Consider the following 23,927-nt stretch of genomic DNA (forward strand, 5'->3'; position numbering starts at 1 on the left):
TTTAACATTGTGTCACACTGGCCCAATTAAAAATTAAACCCAAACAAATACACTGTCATTCTACTCAGGAAATACGGTAAAAACCGTAACGTCAACCTCAACATGCACGTAAACAACCCTTCACAAACAATTATGAATTCTGTTAAATATCTTGGAGTCACGTTGAACGAACAGTTAAATTTTAAAGAGCATATTAATTATACCCTCAACAAACCAAATGCCGCCTACATGTTTATCTACAGCTTAATTCGTCGTAAATCGAAATTATGGAAAAGAACTCTACGTCGCACTTATCCGCCCTATTCTTTTCTATGGAGCTCCAATTTGACAACCGATCCAAACCAATATCGTAAGGAAATCTGGTTTTTCAAAATAAAATTCTCAGAAACATTACCAACGGCCCTTGGTTTCTGCGAAACATTCGTTTAAATCAAAAACTCTACATCCCACATGCTCAAGATTTCATGCTAATGAATGACTAATTTCTACAAATCAGTTGAAAATTCTAATTACCCACATATTATTAATTTAATAAATTATGATTCGACGATTCTGCACCCTTACAAGCGACCAAGGATGATTTTTCACAATGGAGCCTATTAGTTCATGTACATAATGTATAAAGTTGTATATATTCCGAAATTAATTAAATGTAGCTGATAAAGCATATTTGGACTTTGTGTTTCTTGTAAAAGCAGGATATATATTTTGCTTTATTATTTTCATCTCATTATTCACGTATTTTGATCTACACTTCATGAGTAGTAAACATATATATATATGTTTACTTATTTCCCATTTCCCTTATGTTGTGTTTTAAATTTCCATTTCATTGCTATTTACCATTTCAAATCTCCATTCGTTACTAGACGATGACACAGAACAACAACTTCCTAATTCTGCCTATTACTGCAGCTCGAACACATATAAATTTTTCGCCTGTGTGGCAGCGCTGATTAGCGTTTATTACAAAATTAAAGCCAACTGCCTTAGAGCACATGCCAACTATAGGTTAAAGCCCTCAGTGGCTAATTGGCTACGAATCATCATGGGTAACGGAAAATTTGAAATTTTAATTACTTATTTTAATATTTATTGTACTATTCATATACATCAGGGGACAAACCATTTGCCAATTCGCTTCTTTTGCGCAATTATTATTATTATTTTTTAAATTCGTTAGTTTGTACACTCGATTTTTATATTTTATCGCAATGGCTTTGAAAATTTAGGATTTACCAAGCAATGAACAAGCGACAATTATAGTCTTTCAAGATACGTAAAGGTCTTATCCATAAAGAAAGACAGTGCTCAAATAAGCATCTGATGAATGTCAAAGTTTTGCAAAGGCTAAAAGATTTTGCTACCTTCGGTCATGCAGAAAAGTAAAAGGGCTTTCGAAAAGGAACGTGGTTTGAGAATTCACGCATTCCGTTTCTCACCAGTCTACAATTTATTTATTTGTAGCGCGAACAGCTGACTTCCATTGGTTTGTGTGAATGACAGCTTCTATTAAATCATTACACGACGGTGAACTGGAACAATTATTTCCGAAAGTTTCGTTATAATTCTTTGTCGTCTTGTTCTAAAACTAAGATCGGTGGTACTGACAAAACCGTCGAAAGTTTGTTCACAAAAATAGAAACAAACAAAACGTAGGTTGCGTATGACCTTGTAACAATCTGATGTTCAACTGCGTGCGTAGCCAATCCACGTCATGTGGTTTATGTAAAAACTGCTAGCGCAGCAGTGAACTCACTCACTTCGCCCTTAGCTGGAGCATAGGATGTTTGAATTTTAGTTTAGTGGTTTTGTTATTCGTTCTGTTATTTCAGTTGTGTTTAAAGTTACGGTGTGTGTGAATAAATGTTATGTTTAAAGAAAAGGAGTCATGTCAACTCAAGGATATACACCAAGCACATAACCACCACGCCACTATAAAATGGTGACCCGGCGTCAACGACCATAAAATGGCGATCCGGCTACTTGCATGAAGCTTATACTGGTTGTTCGTTTAAGCGTTTGGTTCCAGAACTTTTGTGTTTTTTCCCTTTAGCCGCTGACATGGAGGAAAAGATTCCAATTTACAATCCGATTGACCCGGCATTATGGTTTGGCTATGTGTGAAGCAACTTTTGCTTTAGCAAAAAAAAAAAAAAAAAAAAAAAAAAAAAAAAAAAAACCAAGCCTATTATGGATTCGAAGACAAAATTTAACTACTGCGTCGCTCATTTGCCGCCGGAAATTGCTGCGTTGGTTAGAGATATCCTTCTCTGGGAACGTACTGATGCTTCTTACGAAGACCTCAAAGCTGTTATTACGGAACGCTGTGGTGAAAGCAGTACGATTGAAATACGGAAATTACTCACTGGCGAGCAACTTGGAGATAGAAAGCCATCAGAACTTCTACGAGTAATGACTAGGCGGGCTGAAAAATACAATGTGTCTGACCCTTTGTTACTGGAATTATTCATGCACTAGATGCCGCCAAATGTTCAGTCTATTCTAGCGTCGGTTGAGCCGCTCGATTCATCGAAAGCTGCCAGTATCGCGGATAGAATATTGGAAGTTACACGCGCTCAGGTAAGCGAAGTTTCTTCTCGTGTATCTCTTAATGTCTCTGAGAATTCTAAATTGGATTCCCTGCTGGAGGAAGTGTGCAAATTGCGTAGCGAGGTTTTGTCTCTACGACGATCACGCATTATTTCCAAAAATCGCTATAACAGGAAACGAAGCCCTTCAGCTAAAGCTGCTTCGAACTGTTCCTATAGTTGTTATCATCATAAATTTAGTGATAAAGCTAAAAAGTGTGTTCCACCATGTACATTCCAGGGAAACGTACCAAGGAAAGTGTAGTGGCTTACCCTCTGAGTCTCGTTCGCCTTTTCATTAGAGACAGGAAATCGAATAGAATATTTTTGTGCGACACTGGCTCAGACGTCAGTCTTCTTTCAGCAACCAGACAGGAAGCGCGTCAAACACCTATTATGACTAATTCAGAAGTCAAACAACAAAAATCAGCGTTATATTTACAAAATTTTCACAGTTTTGTTGTTTGACTTCTGAATTAGTATTTATTCGGCGTGTTATTGTGTCTTACCTATTATGACGTTTTCTGTAGCAAATGGTACTCCTATTTCAGTTTATGGACAAAAAGCGTTAAGTATTGACCTTGGGCGTAATTTTAATTTTACTTTTTATGTGTGTAAAGTGACAACAAATATTATTGGATCTGATTTCTTGCATTATTTTGATTTATTACCTGATTTAAGGAACAAAAACTTGTTGATTTAAAAACACATTTAAAAATTAACTGCAGTGTAATTAACACACATTTATATTCTGTTAAAAGAATTATTACAAATTGTATTACTAAATTACTGTCTAACTATTCTTCACTGTCAAAGCTTCCTGATCTCAATAAGACTGTTAAGCATAATACTATGCATTTCATTGAAACCATTGGCCCTCCTGTTTCATGTAAGCCAAGGAGATTAGCTCCAAATAGATTAAAAATTGCTAGGCATGAAATTCAGAAAATGATCAATTTAGGTCACATGCGACCCTCCAAAAGTAATTACTCCTCTCCTCTTCACATGGTGTCAAAAAAAAAAAAAGCACAAACGAATTGAGACCTGTGGGAGATTTTCAGAGATTAAACGCTCAGACAGTCAGGGATAAGTATCCTATCCCCAATATTTGCGATTTTGCAGAGGAGTTACATGGAACAAAGGTATTTTCTCGATTAGATTTGGTTAAAGCATATCACCAAATTCCAATTAATCCCTCTGATATCCATAAAACGGCTTTTGCCACTCCTTTTGGACTTTTTGAGAGCACAAGAATGCAGTTTGGGTTATGCAATGCAGCTGCAACCTTTCAACGCTTTATTGATGAAGTAACTCGCGAGCTGCCAGGAGTATTTGCTTTTGTCGACGATATATTGATAGCGTCAAAAGACGAAAATGAGCATTTGATACACTTAAAAGCCCTTTTTGAAAGACTAAGTAATTGTGGGTTAAGACTTAATGTATCTAAATGCAGTTTTGGTTTAACTTCTTTGGAATTTTTGTGTTTTCATGTATCTGAACAGGGTTTAAAACCTTTACCCAAGAGGGCAGAAGCTATTCAAAAATTTCCTAAACCAAACACATTAACTCAGTTAAGGAAATTTCTTAGCATATTTAATTTGTACAGACGTTTTGTCCCAACAGCTTCACATGTTTTAGCTCCCTTGAATAGGTTACTGGAAGGCCGCATTAATAAAAGGAAACCTTCACAACCAAGCAAAACAAAAGAATATCCTCTCGAATGGGACGACGAAGCCAAGAAAGCATTCAAAAATGCAAAAAAGGTAATTGCTGAGGCAACCCTTCTCTAACACCCAATTCCTAGTGCGACTTTGAAACTTTGTACTGATGCATCGGACGTTGCGGTTGGTAGCTCATTAATGCAATTGCATTATTCAGTTTGGGAACCCATTGCGTTTCTATCCGTTAAACTCGGCAAAAGTCAAAGGAAATGGTCAACTTATGATCGAGAACTATTGGCAATTTATTTGTCTATTAGGAAGTTTCTCGGCACATGCTTGAAGGCAGTGTCTTTACAATCTACACTGACCAAAAGCCTTTAATATATGCTTTTAAGCAGAAGCCCGAAAAGTGTTCTCCACGACAACTTCGTTATCTTGATTTTATTGGCCAATTTTCCACTGACATACGATACATCAAAGGTCGTGACAATATCGTTGCTGATGCCTTGCAGAACTGCAGGGTAGAAATAGATGCAGTATCTGATAATCAATACATTGATTATAAAAAGTTATTCGAAGCACAAATTCAGGACTCTGAAATTTAAAATTCCTTATCTCCACTAGTTGTTAAACTTGAGAAACATTACTTTCCTTTAGAAGATGTTACTCTTTACTATAATATGGACACAAGTATACCTCGACCGTTCATACCTGAATCTTTTCGCTCTAAAATACTTCCGAAGATTCACTGTCTTTCTCATGCTGGTATTTCAACTTCAACAAAATTAATTACTAAGCGCTATTTTTGGCCTAATATGAAGAAATTTATTAAAACTGCAGTTCAATCATGTCTACAGTGCCAACGTTCTAAAATTCATAGGCATACGAAATCACCGTTGGGTACCTTTTCCTTGCCTGATGCAAGATTTGCACATATCCATATTGATTTCATAGGTCCTCTTCCACCGTCTGAAGGTAACCGCTATTGCATGACAATTATTGACAGGTTAACCAGATGGCCAGAAGTCGTACCTACTGCTGACGTGTGAGCTCAGACGACTTGTAAAGTGTTAGTGCATAACTGGATAGCAAGATTTGGCTGCCCGGTATCAATAACAACTGATCAAGGCCGAAATTTTGAATCTCACTTATTTAAGGATTTAATGAAAATTTTGGGTACACATCGCATTAGAACTACTGCTTATCATCCGCAGTCCAATGGACTGATTGAGAGATTTCGCAGGCAACTTAAAAGTTCAATAATGGCTCATAACAACCCAAAATCGACTGAAATTCTGCCTATTGTTCTGTTGGGTATTAGATCTGCCATTAAGAAAGATATAAATGCTACTTGCGCTGAACTTGTCTATGGTACTACACTTAGATTACCGTCAGATATGCTGAATGCTACAAATATTGTATCGCCTACTGAATCTTATGTGTCACAACTTCGATCAGTCATGCATTTAGTTAGACCTATTCCACCCTCTAGGTATATTCAATCACCAATTTATGTACATCCAGCACTTCAAATCTGTTGTCATGTATTTCTGCATATCGATTCTGTTAAACCACCTCTAACTCCACCTTATACTGGTCCTTATACCGTGGTTAAATGAATGGATAAAAATGTTATTATTGAGGTAAATAACAAAAAGATTACAGTTACAATCGGTCGTTTAAAACCAGCATATATGTTGTCAGAATGTATAAATTCACCTGTAGTTCTTCAGTTTCCACACGAAGTCTGCGAATTCTGAAAGTAATATTAAAAAAGAAAATGCTATTTATGAATATCGGACAGAAAACTGTAAAAGTATCTTTTTAGCAACGGATTATGTTCATTCGGCGGTTGTTGAGTTTTTCGTCTAAGTTCTTAACGACATTAAATTTTTCTCGTAAAGAAGGATGCCTGTGCTGCTTTAGTTGCTTCCTGCGGATAATTTTATTCGCTAAGTCCAAAGATGCATGAACTGTGTAACAATACTTAACAAGTTTAATATCATGCACAATGAATTCTACAGACATGTGCAGGAACTAGGCGCAACAACTATACAAGAACTAGTTATTCATGTTATACGGTATTTCTCCCGCCTTCTTAGCATGCCTTCGTGGTGTGGTGGTCCGCACGCTGGGCGCATATTCCAGAGGTCCGTGGTTCGATTCTCGGCGAAGGCGTTGCTCATTTTTCCTCTTTCCTAATTCCAAAAAAAATTCCCCCAAAAAATATTCAAAGGTCACAGTAAGAATTCAAAGTTACAACCACCAGCTACAATATAAGCATGATATCAGCAGCACATAATCACGAACGTTTTGGAATATACCGGGAGTCTCATGGATGATAGTGCTAGTTACGCTAATGCGCGCGACGAATCCGCCTCACTGTTTCGTACTTGTGATAATGCCAAAGAACCTTAGAGAAATCTGGGCAGAACACCCCAGAGAAAGCTAGACAGATTTCTCATATAACCCCCCAAAAAATCTAGGTAGGACAGGTCCAGCAAACGTGCAGGACAATGAATGAGACCACCACGACCAAATGTTGAATTCAAGTGTTGACAAAAGAAAACAGTAAAATGGGCTGGAGCGCCATCATGCTGGAACCACATATCGTTGTGCAGTGGATACTGGATGCTCTGCTCCTCTAACAACCGACAAGGCTTCCTCCAAGAAAATCCTATAAGACCGTCCGTCCAGATGAGCAGGCACTAGATATGGAACTATTAGGTGGTCGCCAACAATGTCAGCCCAAATTAACCGAAAATCGATAAAGCGTTGCACGTGCTCGGTTACCTCCTGGAATTATCCACTCTCCATATATCTGTGTTATGTGAGTTGTAGCAGTTTTCTCTCTTAAATTATGTCTCATCTGTGAACAGGATAGCAGCCGGAAAATGAGGTTGCTTGGCACACACTTTTGCTTGCACCATTCAGCAAACGCAAGTCGCAGTGGGTAATTAGTAGAAAGTAATTTCTGTACGCGTTGCTCATGGTACAAGTGGTTAGAGTACAGTATTCTCCAGATGACGGTTTCAGCGAGGTTTATAGCAATCGCTCATGTGCTGACATGTGGGTTTCTTTCTGCATAACAGAGCATCTCTTCTATTTCAGGTATCCCGTGTCGTTCGTTCCCGATTCCTTTAACTTGTCCCGAGAGATCCCGTATCGCAGAATTTTTGATGCATTCACGGAAACATCTAGTGATTCGGAATACGCCTACTCGAGAACCGTTCCCTGTTATAGGCGCACATTAGTTCACCCATTACATTCGGCCGCTCCATATACTAGATGCATATCTACAATCGGAATTACTGAAATCTTCCATCCTTCTTCCTCTGCGGTTGATTGTCGAATGCCGAATTCGGTTTCATCTGTTCCACAACAACGCCCTCTAGCGCGCTACGAATGCGTTTCCATTCCTATACTGCTATGTATTCTCGAATCGTCATTGAGTAACCTAATCCTGCCTGAAGCTTGAACACGCTTTAAGCGAATAACCTGTATACTTTAAAAATTTGTAGTATTTGTCTAATCGAAAAGTAGCTTTCTATTCTTCTGCTATATTTTGGTATGATTTAAATGGAATAGCACACTGTAATAAATCTGCATTAGGCAAAATAAGATGCCCCTCTCATTCCTAGGGTTTATTTTAATTAACATGTTATTTTTCATGTTAAATCTTTCCTGCGCTTCTACTAGTTCGTCTGCTCCACTCGAATATGTAAATGATGTGAGTTTTAAACAGGTTAGGTTAGGTTTTTTAATTACATCTCTCCCTTTAGGCAGATAGCCCTCGTGTGCTTTGCCATAATTGAATAATCCAATCCAATCCCATGCAGCCAGCCCGTTCGCGGGATTCGAAGCTCGGACCGAACTACCACTGTTCAGCGACTTTACCGCTCGGCCGCTGGTGGGCGAGTTTTAAACAGAAGCAAGAATTTAAGCGTAAGAAAAACGATTTGATAAGCTCAACCTTTCATGGGGAAACTTTTCTGTGATTGTCTGCTTTTAGCGCTGTTGCTATCAGCTAATGAGTGTCTTTGACTGATATTAGATTAATAATTAAGAATTAGTAAAGTCACGTTGTTGGGCTTTGATTTTTTTTTTTTTCATCTATTGAGAAAAAGAAGCTAATTTTGTTCATTGCTTTTGTTTTTCACATAAAAAAATAAAGATTTTTTCACTTATATTGAATAAATAAAGATTTGATTAGTATTTAATCCGCAGTTTAGGAAGGCCAGATTAATATTTAGATTTAACAAAATTTAATTTTATAACTTCTAAACTATTCCTGTAGCTGACAGGTGATCAAATAAAGTTCTTACTGCCATTTTTTTCCTTTTTTCAAAACGGGGGGGGGAAAGCAGTACCGGATATTGAGACTCCTACGAGTCATACTAAAAATGACTGCAATTTTTAATGAGTATTATCTAAAAATGAATGTTCTCTTTCTCTCCTGGATCAGATTGTCTATCAGCACAGGAACTGTTCATTAATTGTTCTTAGTTCCACTTTCGGTATTGTTTGAAACGAAATACCTAAAATAGTACTTCGAAGGAAAACCCACGGAGTAACAAGAATATCTTTACTGACGCAGTAGAGATATACTTATCACTCCGTGGGTTTATCACTAAGGGCAAAGTTTATTGAATTTTATAGTAGCTCTCTATTAACCAGTCGACTTAACAATGATATCGAATCAATAACCCGGAAAACGAAATCAATCTATCAAAATTAAATTAATTTTTTTCCCATCTGAAATTCTTAAAATTGCTACATTTTTCAAAATAATTGGATACCGGGTGAAGCTCGAACGCCCTCTCCAGGCAGATTTCTCAGCAATCCTTCTTTTCTAATTATTTCAAGAAAATTTTGATTTTAAAATACAGTGTTTAAACTTTTGTCTGAAATTTAATTCACTTTATGTCCACTTCGATATTGAACTAACTGCTAAGAATCTCAGAAGCTAGCATAGCCGAATTTAAGAAAAAGAGCAAAATTTTAAGTCTTCGCAAACATCCGTATTTATTTAATGTTGGTAGTAATGATAGCTTTTATATTCCACCGACCAAAAAGCAAACATAAATTGTCGTAGACTTCAACTCAATCGATTTTTAGGGCGATCAATCATAGGTCTCTCTTTTAAAACTACGTAAAAAAACTCTTCTTTTCTTCGTAAAAAAACTTCTCTACGTAAGCAACTCTTCTTTGGCGTGGTGCTAAAGTTCTTTCCGCCTTGCTCCGCTCATTGCTTTTGATATAACCCCCCCCCGTTTGCTCCCTTCCCACTCTTAGCACTTTTTTTTCCTCGTTCTGGAAGAAAAGAGACATGTATCTGATCGCCTTTTGAAAATAACTCTAGCTCTCTGATTTGGTTGCTCTGAGTCAAATTTTAATTAGCTATCATTGTTTCATTACTTAAGAATCCAGTTATATAGAGCATTTTCGCAACATCTGCCGATTTCCCACAAGAAGGTTGCTCTCCTAAGTACACAACTTTATTTCCATTTAACATTCGCCCACCTGCAATTGCCTAAACTGATGTTGGAGGGGACGGATGTATAAAAAGTAAAAAGAAAATTTCTGTAATTCTAAATTCTTTCAAGATTTTTCAAATTTAGAGGTGTTTGGTAACTAGAGAAGTGTTTGGTATTCATGCTGGCATATGTTTTTTCCGAATTTTGATTCTTGAACTCGTTTGAAATGGCTTCATGTCACAATGTAGGATTTCTTGGGTTAGCCCAGCTCAATTTAATAACTTAATTTGTCCAGCTTTTACAAATAAACATATGTAGTATGGAAATGCGTTTTGTACGCGAGAAAAATTTCATGGATTGAAAAAAAAAAAAAAATACCTATTTCAAATGAAAAGAATCGCATTTTATTTTCCCATCGCGAGCAATAAAAGTTTAAAACTGACGGCTTAACTTAAGAGTAGTTAGAACTTTTGAAGAAATATCCAGTAGATTTACCACACCATGATAATACATTTAAAAGCATAAGAAATTATGGCTCATCTTCCATGTGTAAGCTTTTGATGAAAATGGTTAGCACATCTAGCTAGCAAGTAAAAGATTTATGGTATTAAAGCTGCTGAATTTTTCACTTCCAAGAAATACAATGATCTCTACACTTGTACAAATACGGAGAATACTAGAAACCTTACTATAGGTATAACCGATTAATGTGGTTAGTATCGTCCTCGCATACTAACCATCTACGGCTGAAAGGAAGGCTACAAAGAGAATTCATCGGTTTATTTTTTAATTATTCATTTATTTATTTCTCATTATTATTAAAGAAAACATTGGTACATTGGAGCACTGGTACATCTCTTCCAGGAAAACCAGCAACCAAAATCCCTTTTTTTTTTTAAGTAAAAAAGGCAATGAAAAGACGCTGCAGGTATAACTTTCGAATAACAAATCTACTATAGCGAGGGAAAGTACCGACCATAAGTTTAAAAGATCACACTTGGTTACTGCTACTTCAGTCCTATAACACTAACAGGCATGTCTAAGATAGAAGGACAAAGCAACATTTTTATTTAAACAGAATTTTGAACATAAGGGCACGACTTTGAGCTACAAATAATCACAGCTTGTGGTGTTACAAATATATAAAGACAGTCAAATAAACGTTAATCAGTAATCTGAGACAACACCATGATAATACATTTAAAAGCATAAGAAATTATGGCTCATCTTCCATGTGTAAGCTTTTGATGAAAATGGTTAGCACATCTAGCTAGCAAGTAAAAGATTTATGGTATTAAAGCTGCTGAATTTTTCACCTCCAAGAAATACAATGATCTCTACACATGTACAAATACGGAGAATACTAGAAACCTTACTATAGGTATAACCGATTAATGTGGTTAGTATCGTCCTCGCATACTAACCATCTACGGCTAAAAGGAAGGCTACAAAGAGAATTCATCGGTTTATTTTTTAATTATTCATTTATTTATTTCTCATTATTATTAAAGAAAACATTGGTACATTGGAGCACTGGTACATCTCTTCCAGGTATGAATTAGATTTTGAGAAATATTTTTGGATAATATTGAAAAGGCTAAGGCACAGCGAATGAAAATAAAGAACCAGGAGCCTTTAGATATAAAAATGAAAAAATACAAGCAAGATTTTCTACGTGGCCTTTGAAGAAATAGAGAAATATGATTGTGCTTGCAAGAACTTATAAAAAAATCTATCCTGAAAAGTTAAAAGCAGTAGCCCTAACAGTAACAGCTCTTCCTCCTACTCAAGTTAGAGTGGAAAGACTCTTCTCAGCCCTGAAGTTTATGAAATCGGATCTATGGCTCTCCAACAAAGGTCTTGCCGAAGCTATACTGTTTCTTACAAATAACTAATGCCAGTTTTTCCACTTCATAATAAATGCCAATTAATATATATAATTTGGTATGTCATCATTTTTTGTAGCATCTATTACTTCTTTTATATTAAAAATAATAAGCTGTAACCCATGTGTATATGCGTATATTATGAGGGAGTCGAGTCGGAGTCGGTCATTTTCCCTACCGACTCCACAGCCCTGTCTACAAGTTTTACCAGTCGAATTTTGCTAAAGTTCAAACTGGCATATTACAATTTTATAGATTACTTTTCTTTAAATTTATGTAAGATGAACGAAACTGAAATAATATCAGCTGTTATTATTTTTCATGACATGTTTCAGCAGTAAAAAATGCAATAACAGATTTAGCAATTGTATTCAATTAAATAAACCCGTATAATTGAAATACAAGAAATAGATCGGATGAGTATTTCTTTATTTCCATGATCACATTTAGCAGAAATTTCGTTTACTGCTAGGGAATCCCCCCCACACTAAACAAGAACAGCTATACCATTCAGTATTAAAAGCAATTTAATTAGCATTTCTTTCTAGCTTCAGAAAATATTTTCCGTCACAAATACTGCGGATATTATTTGATAAAAGAGGGCGCCACATGCCTGTCATGAAGTAATATACCGCTGGTAAACAAACATTACCGATACATGAATGATTCTAAATCACTTTCCTTTAAGAATACATACAGATAAAATATTCGATGAAAAATCTTCTATAAAATATAAAATCTCGTAAAATCTACCAATAAAAATTTATGTATATAAATGCTAAGCATTAAAGTAATTAAAACATAGAAATTATCATAGAAACCATAATTACTGTGATTTAATTTAGGCACTATATTCCATGTAGTATATGTTTAAAACCATTAATGATTTCGCCATCCCTACACATACATATTTATATTTTAAATTTTTAAATATTTGCATTATTAGTACATGAACGAAATTATTCGAGATTTATGCAGTTATCATGCAAATATGCTAAAAAATAAGCACTAAATTACCTTTTTCACTTTCAGTGCTGTTTTTCTGTGAATTCTCTCTCACCGTTGAGAAAAAAACATTGCTGGCAGGACGTTCTTCTATCTTACAGTGAACCGGCAAACCGTTAATAATTGCGAAGGGAATCTTCAAGGCCGTTTGGAACTTCCGTTAACAACGTAAGTTGTTTCTTTTTTTTTTTTTTTTTTTTTTTTTTTTAACCTTTTTACAGTTGCATAATGGGCAGGTATTTGCTCACACAGGGATTACTATTTGCCCTTGTCCTTGCGTGTCATCTGAAGCAGATGGAAATCTCGTATTCAAGGGCATATCCTGCTATCGATTTGAAGTTTTCTAAATTCATCTTATAATTATTTACCGGAGAGAGAATTTTTACTAATGCAGAAAGGATAATCTTCGTGATACTGTTTTCCATTACAAAGTAATGCCACTGCCAAAAAGAATAAATACCAATGTTTAGAACGATATTTGTCTTGCAAAAAGGGAAGTAAAAAATCAGCATTTTGCCAAACTAACGCGTAAGCGAAATAATTTTCCCCAAATACTTTATTAGCATTTTCACGTTAATATTTAATTTATTATATTATAACTTTCTCTCCTTAGTTTCCAACTGAGGTAAAGGCCTCACGCAATCCACCACAGGCGTGGTTCTGAAATAAACTAATCTATTTTATGCTTTATTTAGTTTTTATTTCTATTCTACATTTCTGCATAAATTGTTAAAGTACAAAAAAAAAGGGCTTTACTCTTTTTTTTTTTTTTTTTTTTATTCCTTCTGAGAGCATTGCTTATCTTGAACTTCGATCACGCACTTTGTGTAACAATTTTGATTTTTAGGCACCGTTTCCTTTTTGATCGTACTTTTTTATGTACCGTGCACTTATTACCTGCAATATAATTTTTCTGAATCTTGCATGCGTGCCATTTTATAAAATCATATACAAGATCCATCGTCTCATATTCGGCTGCGAAACCTAAAGCAGGACACTACATTAACAGTACCGATCCTAAAGCAGGACACTACATTAACAGTACCGATATCCCAATACCCTCTCTCATTATCCGTAATCTTAGTTTTATACTCGAACCCTCAATTTTCCAGCTTTTTGATAACTCTCCTTCAAAATAATTCATTGCAAATGTTAACCTTCCCTTTACGTTTTTCTGTTTCAAAATATTTTTCAAAGTCATCCGTTTAAAATCTAGTATAAGAATTGTATACTCAGACTGCACTCCCAGTTAACAAAATACAGCAGCAGTAGAAAACCCTCAAAGATTTTCACACGCCATTCTGTCTGTAAGCCACACAGTTTCCTTAAAATGCACGATTATTTGGTTGTCGGATATATTTCTAACCTGACTCTCCTACCAATGAATAATCAACGTGACTGAAAAGAAAACACTTTTATGTCGACAAAATTCCAGAATTTACAAAATAGTAGAATATTTGCAAATTCCAGATCGTATCCTAAAGCAGGACACTACATTAAAATCTGAAACTATTGCACAATTCGGGACAATCGGGAATAAAATAATAGTTGTAAAATGCTGTTAAAAAAGTCTTATCAAATGACTTTTCAAGCATATACTATATCAAAAAGGCATTTTTATAGCATCAATGATAAATCAAAGACCTTATATACTATATCCATTGGCGACAACATCTATTTTAGATGGAAAGAATTTTATAGCAAACTAAATAAAACTGAGTTAACACGAATTAAGAGAAAACAAAGAGGTGTTAAATAATCCTACCTTTTATGCATACATAATTTCATGATTATGCAAAGATCTCTCAATAAAGTCAGGAAGTAAAATCGATTCAAAATTAAAGAATAAAACTCTGCTTGCGTTATGATCACAATCCAAATATAAATTTTAAATTACAAAAAAATTAATAATTTTTAAATTTAGCAAGAGTACCTACAAGCACTTGACTTTAGACTCACTACAGTACAAACTGTTGATAATTTTAAAGAATTTACTAGGAAACATTCCTTTTCCCTCTCAAATGATTTATCTTAGCCAACAGTGCTGCGCGAAAAAGGAAATTTCTATTCAGTTTCTCATGTCTTCTTTGCAAATATCTCATCCCGCAAGACTAGATTGTTTATGATTACGGCAAACTATGCAAGGGCTGTCTGTCTATGAGGAGGGGGGCCTTCATAGAAGACCTTCTAAGGGAAATGGCTCGCATTCGCATTACATGTGGGGAGGGGAAACTACGAAAACTCTCACGCAGCCAGAGGTTCGGCAGCATTTGAACCCAGATCACACTACCAACGTTCAGAAGTATTAGTCATTCGGCCACTAGTAGACTTGTCATCCTACAAATCGAAGTTTTTTAAAGACAGTCTAGCCATTTCGATGCAAAAGGCGCCAAAAATGGCAATCACTTATAGTCCTACAAAAAGACTTTTACGCTTTAAGATAAATGATATTTCAAATGGCATAGCTGTCGATATCTTTCTGTGATAATATACTATCATAAATCAACATTACGTGGAAACTTTGCAGTTGATTAATAAAGAACAGATTTAATTATTAAAGACCTAAATGTGTCCCCTTTATTAATTTATTTATTTTTGAAGGGGAAGAATTTGCGTATGTGAAGAAGCAAAAACAGCATTTTACCAGAACAGAGAGCTGACAACATTTTTCAAAGGGGGCAAGGAAAGCAATGAATACTTTAGTAAATGCCACTTTTATGGTTGTACAGTCATTCGATTTGTCGAAGCAAGGCGCCTGAAAAAATGTAAAACAGCCACCCCGGGATTCGAATCCAGACGTCTCGATTGCCAGCCCGATGTGCTTCCAATTACACCAGGAAGGCAAGCCTTAAGGAAGGAGACAATACCTCATATTCTTCCCCACTAAGCGCGTCGGGGAAGAAGAGGACCTAATCACCAAATCCTGACGGGGACTAATTATAATCTATACCCTTTTAATTCAGGTGCTACTGGAGAATCAGCATGTTTGTCGAAGCAGAAAATCTGAAAAATATGCAATGTTTTCGCCGAGATTCGAATTCTAGACCTCCTAATTGCCGGCCGAATGTGCTTCCAACTATACCACGGAGGCACGTGGTAAGGAGGAAGGAAAATCTTACACATGTAACTCAACTAAAAAGGATCTTATTTACAATTACATACCTTACATTCATCTTAAAATACATATGAAAACGTTAAAAATTTAAGAAGATAAAATTTAAGAAAATAGCATCAGAACTTTGCTTCTAGCTCTCTTGCTGTTCATACACTGGTGTGGTGCTTTTTTTCCTATCGCAATATTATTAAAAAATGTAAATGCTTTTGTACAGGCAAAATTAGTGTGCCAAGTAAGTTGTGGCCACAAATGTCAGTTGAAATAAAAATGAAGATTTAATCTTAGACAGCTGCCAAGTTTAATAGTTATTAAAGATTTAACATTTTAGCATTCTATGAGATCAGAATTTTTTTCTCTTCAGTATGAATCTACGTTCTAAGCTATCAAATATCTAAGTCATCAACATTTACTACGTCTTTTTCTATTTTTTTCAGCACACACATACATACATATATATATATATATATATATATAATATATTTTTACATACATATATATATGAAAGTATTACAATAACTTGTTTTCGAACTAAGTGAATTTTAAGATCATATATATACTTCCCTTTCAAATTGTATTACCAATATTCAATTTTACAGTAACTACTCAACTGTAGAAAAAATTAACATTTTTATATTCATTATATGAAACCAGAATTGTTAGAATGTCATATAAAATATATTTTTATCTTGATATCATATCACTTCTTTAAAAACAGCGCTGCATACTCAAATTTCAAAATAGCATTAATTATTAGCATTTCTATGTGACGATAATATAAAACATTTCTAGTTGCACCAACTAATGAATAAATTACTTACTTCATAGCAACGAAAAAATTTTAGCACACACTGTTAGCAAAACATGAAATGAATCCTCAATTCAAAACCATCAAAAGAAATCAAACCTTTCTAAAGAACTCGAAGTATTACATGTTCATTCTTTGAACAATATTGTAGCGAAATGTGCAGCTTCGGTGAGATAGCTTCCCCGCAAAGCGGGAGTTAGAATTGCCAGAAAATGGCAGGGTTGCCAGGTTTGGCGCAGAATTGCCCATTTGGCAACAAAATTGGCGATATGCCATAGATGGAATGAAAACATTCTAGAACGCATTCTAAGCCGTTTTCCTCAAGAATGTTCTCAAAGGTAGGTAAAAGCTATATATCCTTGCCTGTACGCGAACAGAAGAGTATGTTTAATTCAGTAGTGTGTTTTAAGTTCAGAGATTAGCTTAAGAGCTATCGAACAGAGTAAGAAGCTGTATTTTAATGCTTTGCCGTGAAACTGTCTCCACAGCTGTCATCTGAAGGCTGCGTTGCCGATTGTTTCAGGGTGTTTATCGTAGTTTTTCGACGACTGTAAACGCGTCTTTGGAACTCTCTCTGTGTAATACTGGCGAATAAATTGTGTTTTGATTCTTCATCACATGTTATCTTCAATTACTCCAAATCCACGAACCCACCAACCACGAACCGTAGAATGCAGCAATACTTTTTATATATTCTTAAAGCAACAAAATTAAATTGCGAAAATTTAGGGTTTTTTTTAATGGAACATCAATTAAAATTTGAGAATCGAGAGTAGATGTATTTGGCCAAGCAATTAGTTACCCATACGAATAAATGGCAGTAAGATTTATCTTCTAGTGCATCTTTCATACCTCATTAAATCACATATGATTAAAGAGTACATATTCCTCCCCTCCGATTTCTTCAATCGGATGGATTATGAAGACTAATTAACTAATCGCATTACGCAGAACAACTACAAATGCAATTTCGTGGACAAAGTGTTTGTTGGGAAACGAATAATGAGAGCACCTTGTCTGACAAAAAGCCACAGCACATATTATATTACATGTGTTAAATGTTGTTAAATAATCTTGAAAATGACGCAATTTAGAGATATTTATTATAAGCATTTACTATTTTTTAAGATGGAAAGGGGAAATAACAAATTAAAATGGAGGCTTATGAGGCTACTGCAAACTAAAGTTAGTATCTTGATTTACACGTCTTTATCTTTTATGTACTCGTATATATGTAATATTTTAACGGGCAAGCAAATTACTTTTCAATATCGTGGAATATAATAAATTTTTATGCAACAGGAAAAAAGATACGACGTCATTTCAGGCAGGTAAGTATAGTGGCGCACAGTTGTTTGCACGGCAGAAGTCAGGAAAACGTAATTGCTCGCAAAAGACTATTTATACTACGTAGGTGCAATTGTAAAGCTAAACTCCTATTGATTAATTTTAGTTTTAGTTAGCATTTTTAAACAGTGTTATGTAATTTTGGAAAGATCTCAAATTTGGGATAAAGGATAAACTTAGGAGAGAACAAAAAATTTAGAATAGTTAATTTTGAGGTAGCCAATTATTTCTTAACATAGCCATAGTATTTTATTATATCTTACATACAGTGTCTCACAAAAGTGATGGGACACTTGTGCTTTACAAAATGAAACTGTACTAAAATTAATTAAAAAAAACATATAAAAATTTTTTGTGGGTGTGTTTCATACTTAAATTTAGTAACAATTATTACATAACATACATTTTCTCAAAATATTAAAATATTAATTTAATAAAAATACAATTGTTTCAGAACGGAGCAAAACATGGCTCACATAAGTGATGGGACACTTACTTTTCCATTAAATATTTATCCAAAAATTTTACTTTTTAAAAGGTTTTAATATTTTGTTAGATTTCCTTTTACTTTTAAAACATGATTTAATCTTCTTGGGATGGATTCGACTAATTTTTTTGTGATTTCTAGAGTGATTTTATCCCATTCTTCTTGAAGCACCGATTTTAATTGTTGTTTTGAAGAAATGGTGTGTTTGCGAATTCTTGATTCCAATTCTTGCCAAATATTCTGTATGGGATTTAAGTCTAGAGATTAGGGTGGTGTTTTTATTATTTCAGGACAGTTATACAGCAGCCAGAGTCTAACGTTCAAAGCAGTGTGCGTGGGGTCATTGTTCTGGTAGAATATAAAATCGTTATGAAGGTTCAATTTTCGCGCTGAAGATTTCAAATTTTGATTTAAAATGTCAATATACTTGTACTGATCCATTATACTGTCAATAAAAACAAGAGTACCAACTCCAGTGGACGACATACACCCCCATACCATAACTCCTCCTCCACCATGTTTTACTGTGGCACCAAGTTCTGATTTCGAAATTCTTCCCTGGGTTTTCTCCACACCAAGATTCTCCCGTCAGAACCAAATATATTAAATTTACTCTCATCAGCAAATATAACTTCATTCCAGTAATCAGAATTCTTATTTATGTTATTTTGCGAAAGCCAGTCTGAGTTTTCTATTCTTTTCACTTACGAAGAATTTTTTCCTGGCTGCTCTACCGTGATATCCAGCAGATCGAATTACTCTTCTAATAATCTCAGGTTTAACAATTACTCCATGTAATGCTTGTAAATCAGCAGCAACTTTAGGAGCACTCATTCTTGGATTTATTTTAATACTTCGAACGATAATTCGCTTTATTCCATTGGATAGCTTTGATGGTCGGCCAGGTCTTCTTTTATCCTGAATCATATGATTCTTTTTATATCGTTTAATGATATTGTAAACTGTTGAATGAATGACTCAAGTTAACTGTTTCAGAAGTTTCTCTAATAGATTTTCCACGTTCAATATGCAATTTAATAACCAATTTTCGAATTTCAGGCAAAGTTTCTTTTCGTTTAGCATTCATGGCTGCACAGAGCTAAAAAACGCAAAAATTCCAAAACAAACTGGAGAGAAATACTGAAGACGATTTTATAAATTATTGCCAATTGCTTTTGAGTAAAAATAAAAACCCACAAAAATATTTTATTGTAGTACGTAGTAGTATTTAATGGTGTCCCATCACTTATGTGAGCCATTTTTTGCTCCGCTCTAAACAATTGTATTTTTATTAAATTAATATTTTAATAATTTGAGAAAATGTATGTTATGTAATAATTATTACTAAATTTAAGTATGAAACACACCCACAAAAAATTTTTACATGTTTTTTTAATTTATTTTATTACAGTTTCCTTTTGTAAAGCACAAGTGTCCCATCACTTTTGTGAGACACTGTATATACGTAACAGATTGGAGAGGTTTATTGCGTAGATGTTAGACGGATGAAATTTTCAAACAAGCAACGCCGTAGATAAAACAAGATTTTTGTTACTGAATAAAGCAATTCTTGAGAAGCATATTCTGATTCACATCATTATGGGCGCAACATGCATCCCACATTTTTGGAAGCTTAGAACATCATCAGACGATATAGATAATAGACGATATAGAGAACATAGCAGTGATGCGTTAGTTTGAAGCAAGCAAGCATAAAAGTTAACCACGCATTCAGAAGAAAGCCTGGGAAAGAGTTAAAAAGGTTTTCGGTTTAATTGAAATCTTAGTAACTGATAGACTTAAAGGTATCTGCATTGCAGTGCTATGTAAGTTCGACGAATTAATTTGGAAATAACGCACTTTAGATTGATATGTTATAAACAATTAATGTTTTTAGGGCAGGAAGGTTAAATATCCAAATTAAAATGAATAATAAAAGGGGCTGTTGCCAATTATAATTAGAAATTTGCTTTCATATATTTTATCTTACACACAATGTCTACAAATTGAAAAGCAAAATGTTTGCATTTGTACACGTAACTATAAATGAAATATCAGTTTATAAAAAGATTCATTTAAGTGTTCTACACATTTCTATTCAGACTGTCGTGAGAAGTGTTGATATCAGTATAATCAAGGAGGTTAGAATAGAAGGAGGGAATGTTCAACTCACGCGGTGAAGCTTGGCGGCCATGTTACTGTTATTGCTGTGATTTGTGCAAGGAAATCTGTAATTGCAACATTTTTTTTCTTTTCTTTTTGAAGCATGTCAGCTTGTGTCGCAGATAGATTTTTTGAAAAAGATTTCTGGGATTACTTCTCACGCGTAAGTATTCATTTCCTTTCTTTATGTAATTTGATAAATATGTTAAAAAATATCACAATGTCATGTTGTTTTCATTCCAGATTTGGAAAAAAAAAGACTTCATTATAATCCAAATGTGTTAAATACATTTTAATGTTTCTCCTATAGCTGGTATCTTCGTTCCTTAACATAAAATGATATATGCTAGGATTTAAATTGTATACTTTGAACGTTTCAGGTAATTCATTTTATAATTTTCATGGAAAGAAAGAAATCAATTGTTACTATTTTTATGAATTGTAAAGGTGTTAAATAAAGTAATACTTTTCTTTATGTATTAATTATTATTCATTTTTAAGTTTTTTGAACTGTTAAGAATATAATTTGTGCATTTGATCAAGATAAACTAATCTTTCTGTTGTTAAAATTTTTTGCATAAATTTAAAAATTTGTGGGCAGTATAGCGATAAAAGTAAGTAAAATATTTACACAACTGAACATGTGGAAATATGTATCCAAAATATAGGTATAGGTATATTTTCTGTAATTCAGCTTAATTAAAAGCAATTTCTATGAGATTCATAAATATGAAACACGGATAAACTGATATCATTAAATTCACATCAGTCTGTTTTATTTTATTAATATTTATTTTCTTGTTGTTGGCTCTGACAAGAATGTATTTAAAACTTTCATTTAAAAAAATGCAACCTGTGACTATTTATTAGATAATTATTGCTTAAATATGTGAATTTCTGTTTTAGTGTATTGCAGTTTAAATCTGAAGCATTTAAGCATACTAAAATAAAATAACTTTCTTTTCTATCTCTTAAACTATGTATATGAAATAATTCTTTAATAAATTATGATAATATTGTGAATAAATCAGAAATATCACTTCTTAAAGGAAAACTTGGAAAAGTACACCCAACAGGTTGCTAATAAAACGTAAACAAATCCTTGAAATATGCAGAAACATCATTTTTAAGGGATTTAAAGTTATACACATGCATTTCGATTTCGAACTATTTCTTAATAATTTTCTGTTCATAGTAAATTATGGATATCTTCTTTATTACTTTAAAACAAAAGTTTAACAATAGCGAAGGATTTCATTATAAATTTAACATATTTTTACTGGAAATTACATGCACGGAACAGCTTAGAAACATGTACGTAAACATGCCGTAATGCAACGTTTTGAAGTTACAAACATGGACGCTGCTTGTTCGGTGGAGTTTCATTCCCCGATAGTGGAGGAAACTGCGAACCCTCCCTCCTTCTATTCTAACCTCCTTGAGTATAATTTCCTTGAACTCCCTGGTCATCCTCGACTTCATCAATATGATAGAACTATTGTGTTTTTGGCGTATTTAAAAAAGGCGGGAAACCACGCGACTCTAATTAAACCACACATGCGCATACTTACAACGGATTTGCGCTTTATACTCAATAAGCGTGATTTCGCTTAACAGTACACAACGGCTGTAAAATTGTACATTGCGGCAATATAGAATTATTTTCTTTCCATTAGTTTTTTTTTTTTTTTTAATTATTATTATTTACCAGTGGTACTCGTAATCGTACGACAGACAAATATATGCTCTTCTTCAATTCACAATATTGCCTATATGTTGACGACTTTGGATGGGAGCGCAGATAATTACAATGTACCATTTCCCCCCCTCTCCCTTCGGGAAAAAAAAAAAAGATCTTATTCACAGAATCTTACGGAATTTGTGTTCTATAAAATACTAGCAGGCTTCAGTATTGGCGTATAACCAATTAGTAAAATTATTCGCATTAATCAAAGAGAAAAAACTCCTAGTTTAATGAATATTTTTGTATGCTTATTAGATTATGATTCTAAAATAATAAAAGTTCATAAGAGTATTAATCACGTATTTTTAATGCTTGAAAATGTATAAATGACTATTTGAAAATTCTTTCGACATGTCGATAGTAAAAAATTATAAATTAAATAATGTTTCACACTAGTGAATCACAAAAGAATCTTAATAAATGGGAGAAGAAAAAAAAATTAATTCGAATTATTTTAATTTTATTTATTAAATGACGACCTTTCAAAGCGAGTCGAAAATGAGCTCGCATATCGAAAATTTTATAATTAATTATTTCTGTCGATTTTTGTCATACGGGAGCCACACTTTCTACTTTATATTTTTATTACGAACATAAGATTTTCTTAAATATAAGTATGCGGATGGGAACCGTATTAAAAGTGAGATTTAGGTTTTTATAAAACTGATATATGGATATATATATATAATTTAAAAATTACTAAACATGAACATGTATGCTATTTAAAACACTTTTGTAACTAATAATGGTGTATATGTCTACGACCAATGGTTGCGAAACTAAAGCTCGGCTAAGAACCTTGGTGAGTACAGTGTATATATCAGAATTTTTCAATGTAAAAAAATCCTCCATTAAGATGTTTTATTTCTTGCTTATAAAATCTAAAGATATTCTTTATATACCGTCTTTTAAAAACACTTCCTGGCGTAAGAAAACTAGCTACAAAGGAATTTGGTATGCTTAAAGTAAAATATTTATTTGCATAGCACGCAGATGTTAGTACATCAATCGATTACGCTCATACTGAGTATGCAAGTCACAGTTTCAAGAGTCGTTGACCCTAACATCACTTGAATTTTAAAAATGAAAATGCGGTAGGTTGTTTATGAGCTGTGAGCGAAAAAATAAATAATAAATAAAATAAATTGCTAAAATTGATAACTGTTTGCAGGGTAGTAATTTTGAATGCAAGATCGGGGGGGGGAAAGACTTCTTGTACGGAATATTAAATTATACGCATTTTTCAGCATTTCATTTAAACTTTATTGAATTAAATCTACTTCGTCGATAGCGCATAAACCACAATAGAATAAATGCGCTTTTTAAAATTCAGTATATTTATTTACCATAGCCGTTCACTTAATAGCGTTACATCTCATTCATTTGATAACTCAAAATGGAAAAAAAAAAAAAAAATCTGAAGAATTATCTAATCGTTGCCACATGTTCTATTCAAATACTATGATAAAACTAAAACGATGTATAAAAATTTAAACAAGTTAAAAGATAAACAGTTTTTCACAGACGATTCACCGCTGCTTACCTAAATACATGCGCTACTCGTAAACATTCTCCTCTCTCTAAAACACGACTGGCGACAGCATTTTCTGCTAACATCAAACACTTACTTCCTTACTTCAAACACT

The 23,927-nt window shown here is 33.9% G+C and overlaps 1 protein-coding gene across 2 annotated transcripts in view; it reads right to left on the reverse strand.

Moving 5' to 3' along the window:
- Nucleotides 1-23,927, reverse strand: part of LOC118185171 (multidrug resistance-associated protein 1-like) — a 306,818-nt gene that overhangs the window by 185,914 nt on the left and 96,977 nt on the right. Inside the window, exon 1 of one of the 2 annotated variants that reach the window (XM_085822379.1) lies at nt 12,633-12,819. The exons of the other annotated variant lie outside the window; for it this stretch is intronic. The gene's annotated coding sequence lies outside the window, so the exon portion shown is untranslated. Of the gene's footprint in view, nt 1-12,632; nt 12,820-23,927 lie in introns of those variants that run through there. 2 annotated transcript variants of the gene reach the window in all.

The sequence above is a fragment of the Stegodyphus dumicola genome, chromosome 8 (assembly GCF_044657685.1).
Source record: "Stegodyphus dumicola isolate Sdum_Otavi_A_Nest chromosome 8, ASM4465768v1".
Classification (NCBI taxonomy): Eukaryota; Metazoa; Arthropoda; class Arachnida; order Araneae; family Eresidae; genus Stegodyphus; species Stegodyphus dumicola.